The sequence below is a fragment of the Harmonia axyridis genome, chromosome 4 (genome assembly GCF_914767665.1).
Source record: "Harmonia axyridis chromosome 4, icHarAxyr1.1, whole genome shotgun sequence".
Taxonomy (NCBI): domain Eukaryota; kingdom Metazoa; phylum Arthropoda; class Insecta; order Coleoptera; family Coccinellidae; genus Harmonia; species Harmonia axyridis.
In genome coordinates, this window is record NC_059504.1 from 9,996,501 (window position 1) to 10,002,500 (window position 6,000).

Below are 6,000 nucleotides of genomic sequence, written 5' to 3' on the forward strand. Positions count from 1 at the left end.
CTTTAGTCTTCATTAGAGGTAATATAACAGCACTGCGTTACCTTCAAGAAATAGTGGAGCCATATATTCTCCCTTACCTTAACCGGCTCGAGAATCCAATATTTCAGCAAGATAATGCCCGACCTCATGTTGCCAGTGTTAGTTTGAACTTTTTCGAAGCGACCCATGTGAATTTTTGCCGCCCAGATTTCCCGATCTTTCGCCCATAGAGCATGTTTGGGACATCATAGGTAGAAGGCTTGGAAAGTTACCTCTTTGGCGGCTTTGAGACATGAAGTACAGGTAGCTTGGGATAGTATCTCTCAAGAAAAAATAGACCATCTTATTATATCAATGCCGAGACGTGTTTGGGAGTGTATAGATAATAGCGGCTATAATTAACAAATTTATCAAAAAAAATTATAAAACCTTCCTTTTTTTTCTCCAAATTTCAATAATCCATTCCTTGCTATCCATGTTTTACCATCAAAAAATTTAAAGAGCTTCTTCTGGGTGTTGCAGTTTCTTTGTCAATTAGTATATATAGGAATTTGTATTCAGTACTTTCGCACCGAAAGGTTTTTGTCATTTCATAGCTACCACAGGTCCTCAAATTTTATGATTTGTTTCCTTTTAGCCTTCATTATTCTTATAGCTCGTTCGTGAGCTATGATTTCCTTATATATCACATGTTTCGGGAGAAAAGGTAAGTTCTGAAATATTTTTCAAATTACAGGTGGTTCCAAGAGGACAGTTTTAACACAATCAGGAAGGAAATCGTGTAAGATTGTTAATATTTGGAAATAAGTCGGCGTGACAAGTAGGTAATATCTATAAGGTGTGTGAATAAGTCTTTCCCGTTTTTTTTCAAATTTTGAGCCTTTATTGTGAAAAAATGGTTACAAATGAATTATTGAAAGTATTGGCCATCGCTAGCTACAACTTTTCCCCATCTCTCTGGCAACATACGAATCCCGTTGCGAAAAAATTCGACCGGTTTGGCCTCTATCCAGTCATCCACCCATTTTTTGGCTTCCTCGTAGGAATGGAAGTGCTGGTCAGCCAGGCCATGCGTCATCGATCTGAAGAGATGGTAATCAGACGGAACAATGTCTGGACTATACGGCGGGTGGGGTAGGACTTCCCATTTGAGCGTTTCTAAGTATGTTTTCACCGGCTGTGCAACATGTGGGCGAGCATTGTCATGTTGCAAAATAACTTTGTCGTGCCTGTCGGAGTATTGTGGCCGTTTTTCTCGCAGTGCGCGGCTCAAACGCATCAATTGTCGTCGATAGACCTCGCCTGTGATCCTTTCATTCGGTTTCAGAAGCTCATAGTAAACCACACCTAGCTGGTCCCACCATATACAGAGCATGAGCTTGGCGCCATGAATATTTGGCTTGGGCGTCGATGATGATGCATGGCCGGGTAGTCCCCATGATTTTCTTCGCTTCTGATTATCGTAACGGATCCACTTTTCATCGCCAGTCACGATACGATGCAGAAAACCCTTTCTTTTATGTCGCTGAAGCAGCTGTTCGCAAGTGAAAAAACGCCGTTCGACGTCTCTCAGCTTCAGTTCGTACGGCACCCAATTTCCTTGCTTTTGGATCATTCCCATGGCTTTCAAACGCTTGGAAATGGTTGTTCGGTCAACTCCCAATGCTTCAGCAAGTTCTTCTTGCGTTTGACACGAATCTTCATCAAGCAAAGTCGCCAATTCTTGATCTTCAAAGATTTGCGGTCGCCCGGAACGCTCCTTGTCTTCCACGTCGAAATCGCCACTTTTGAAGCGTCGAAACCATCCGCGAACACTTGAATCATCGACACAACCTTCTCCATAAGCTTTCTGAAGCAACCGATGCGCCTCGGCAGCAGATTTCTTCAAATTGAACCAATAAAGTGAAACTTCCCGCAAATGACGTCGACTCGGCTCAAATTTCGACATTTTCACGATTTCAAAAATTTATGATGCGAAAAAATTTCAACTAATGTGTTAGTGTGGAATTGTTGACAGATGAATAAGCTTTGATTATGACATATGTAACCATTAAATACTCGCACAGTATTGGTGGCGCCATCTCTTACAAAAAACGGGAAAGACTTATTCACACACCTGATACCTACAATTCTTATTGCACCTTCTAATTATGCGCTCTAATTGATACACACTCTATAAGGAAAAGAGTATTTAGAATTGCAATGAACTAGGAATTCAATAAAAACTTTTAATAAAATCAAATATTTCTTCCATATTCGTTACTAAACAGTTAGTTATTTTAGGGAGTGCTTGACTCCATATTCCTAGTGTGCTGGTTCAGTCAATATCACATATTATTCTGCTTCAATTCACAACTCACTCCATTGAAGAAAGTCCTGTATTCAAATAACCCGCAAACAACTTGAATTGAATGTCAAACGCGTGAATTGTGTAATGATTTATAGAGAGCTGAACCTTGAAGGTTATCGTAAGTTATTCATCTCCGCCAATTAAATTAAAAATTATCACCCTGTAGACACCAATCTTTTCAACACGAAAAGTCCAACAATCATCCACTTCAATTAATTATTATCTGAGCCGAAGAAGTTTAAAGGACGCTCTGTCGAACGCTATAATGACCATCCTCATTAATGCAAATGCACAATACAGCGATTTGTCTAGCTTCTTCCTCTTCCGAAACAATCAGTCTTGAGGAAAAGATTAATTTAGCTATGAAGGAAGTTAAAATCGGCTGAAAATCTCAATTAACCAGACTCGCAGAATACCTCAGCGTCTATAACGAAATAGTTGAAATTCCATCTAGTTCTTTAAGGAGATAAACACGAGACGATCGATGACGTAACTCCCATTGACCTGGTGGAATTCATGCTTGCGTCTGTTTAGAAAAAAAAAAGAGCTGGGGATCCCGAGAACCCATATATTGTATGGCGAAGATATTGGTCAATCAGTCAGTCGGCTTGAATATCTCTTTGAACTGGATACGGAGTGATCAAAAAGGGAAAGTGATCCCCACTAGTGACTTCCACGCACAAGTCGCCTAAAAATTGCACAATTCAAGTTGAAGAAAACGGGAAGCAAGAAGTCCTCTAGTTTGTATCTGAAGCTTATCGCACACGGGCGGTTTGTAAGTGCTTTTCTTGCCGAAGTGGTGCCAATTTGTTATAGGATTGTTTTGCTTTGAACGTAAGTGGTTTATTATGCCAACAATGTTTGTATACTAGTTTCGAGTGGGTTGTGATATGATGGATTGTACAGTGAATAAAGCTCTAGAATGCTGTTTTTTAATATGAAATTAATATTTCTAAGAAGTTGTCAAATGTGGGTTTCCGTTTCCATTTTCTTGTTTTTCTTTGATCATTATGAATAGGAAAGAAAATTTTCTACGGTTATTTTTGAGTAGGGTTACATTTTGCTGTGAACATTAGTCAGAAAACGCTTGTTTGATGATATTGGATTTAAGGAGATACCTAGTCCTCCGGGAGTATTATGAAGAAGATTCAAATTAATTTTTGTTCCATATTTTTCAATACAAGTCTTCAAGGCAACTGGCACTAAAGCCTTGAATTAATAATTTTAACAACAACAGAAAGATCCACTTCTTCTTTTTCATTTCAAGACTATTTCTTGTTATTTTTGAAAAATTGACCTAAAGTCAACTCAATTCGAATTCCCCAATAAATTTATTAATTTCATTCAATTAATTCTTTCATCTTCAGGTATATTCGAAGGTTTGTGTTATGGTTCCTTTTTTTTTGTAATAAATTAATTTACATCTCAATATATTCATATTCAAACAGTTTAATTTATGGTTCGATTAACCTATTATAACCTGTTACCTTCTTCTCAATTCAGAATTTAGACCCTCTTATTTGATAATCAGTATTAGTTCAAGTTAACAACTTTTCTTCTATTGTATTATATTTTGTAAATCATTATATGAGATATCAACAGTTTTGATAGGTATAAGTTTTTTCGATAAGAAGTTTCATTTTGATATTGAAAAGAAAACGAATATATTTTTATAGAAATCAATAGATGTTCATCTCAGAGTAAAGGGGAAAGTATTCAATTAATGATGGAAAAATATCAGCCACGGCTTAGGTTGCAGAACCCTATCCCTTTCATAAATTTTCCTGGAACAATTCGTGGTTGTATGTCCCCGACAACTGACTGATTCCATCTTTGAGTCTTGAATCAATTTTGGAGCATTGGCTAGACCTTATCTTTGCCTCAAACAAAAAACTTCAAAGGTGTTAAATCACAAGATCTCGGTGGCCACTTGTGATCACCTCTTCGAGAAATGACTCGTCCAGGATTCTTTTCTTGCACAATTGCGATTACTTCGTTGCTTCTGTGGTACCTAGTGCCGTCTTGTGAAAAATGGACGTTATCCACATCAATATCTTCTAATTCAAGCCATAAAAAAATCTCATTCCCAAGATCGATGAGGAATTCACAAACCTTGGTTTTCATCAATACCACTCACTATAGCAGCACAATTCTCAGTAGTTTTCGAGTGACGCACATGGTTTCGATTCTTCACATAACTAACTCATCCCAATAGCTCAAATTTTTTCAGCAGTTTTACTATTGCCGACCGAGGAAATGGTTCACAACCCAGAAGTACTTTGGTTTTGCGAACTGTGACTACAAATTTTCAGTATTTTTGTTGTAAATTTCAACAATTTCAATGCATTGTTGTAGCGTGAATCGTTATATTTCTAGTAATGGTCCAGTTTTCACTTATCAAAGGTTAAAAGATGAAATATTCTCAAGAGACAGCTGTCCAAATACAGCTGTCAGCTTATTCAGAATGAAACCTCTTTTTGGAAAACTCCTTATAACACCTGATTTCCCCATTTTGTTATTTATTATCATTATTTCTTATTATTTTCTCTTATTCGTATCAATATATTTTCACTTTCCTACTTATACTGCTCTATTTATTTCCATTTCTCTGCTGTTGTTTATTTCCATTTCTCCACTGTTGGTTTCTCTTACTTTTTCAAGTTTGTTTTGCCAATTATGCGATACTCGTTGCTTTTTTGATGAATGACTTTGTTTTTCTCAACTAGCTTGAATTATATCCTTTTCAGTGACACAAATGTATTGTTATGGACAACTCAATAAATCCTTATTGAAAGATCATTCGTTACTCTTTCTTGGAAATAATTATTCCCTTTCAATTTACCTTTTTCTTAATGGGAGTGTTACCACAGAAAATGAAACTTAATTCTTTGTAATGACGTGAATCCTAATGACAAATCTTGATGTAAACGCATATTACGGTATTTACGTTATTTAAAATGGTTGATTCGAAAACATAAGGTGTAAAACTTTGAAAGGAAGTAGCTTTTTTCTGCAAAGATTAAAGACTAGCACGTGGTGAATCAAAACGATCAACAATCATTACCAAAGATGATTTAGTTGGTAATTCACACATGTGTTGTGCAATGGCCGAGGTACTCAACGTGCATAATCGAATGCCTAATGTCCATATCTCAGGTTGGAATACAAATAGGATGAAAGTGTGCATAAATCTTGTAAAATTACACCATTAATAATGACAAAACGTTAGAAGAGTGAAAGTTCTATTCCTACATGAAGTTATTTATGTTCGAAACATTATTTTGGTCATTAGAAGCCGATATGAAATATTAGACATTTATAAATTCCGGTTGTACCTACCTGAAATATAGATTTTCCTTATAATTTTAAGTTGTTATCTACATGCTTATTCCAATTTAATTCGCGTAAATATGTAGGTATCTAACAATTAATTTGGATATACCACGACTCCTGTTTTAGTTATTGTTTATTCGATTACAAAATTGTGCACGAACATATCATGTACTCAATTATTAGTGATTTATGTTGAGGTAGACACGTCGGAATGGAATATTAATTGGAAAGAGATAAAAATCTTGGTAGTCGTAAATAAAAGTTTGTACACGATACAATAGATAATACCTTGCTAATGTACTCATACGATTACAGTCCTCACGTGTAATGACCCTATA

At 36.2% G+C, this 6,000-nt stretch overlaps 2 protein-coding genes across 15 annotated transcripts in view; one reads left to right on the top strand and one right to left on the bottom strand.

Moving 5' to 3' along the window:
• The window catches only part of LOC123678955 (coiled-coil domain-containing protein CG32809), a 128,391-nt gene that overhangs the window by 59,617 nt on the left and 62,774 nt on the right, over positions 1-6,000 (bottom strand). The window lies entirely within an intron of this gene.
• Positions 2,912-6,000, top strand: part of LOC123678959 — a 28,179-nt gene continuing 25,090 nt past the window's right edge. Inside the window, exon 1 of the mRNA XM_045616250.1 lies at positions 2,912-3,163. The gene's annotated coding sequence lies outside the window, so the exon portion shown is untranslated. The remainder of the gene's footprint in view (positions 3,164-6,000) is intronic.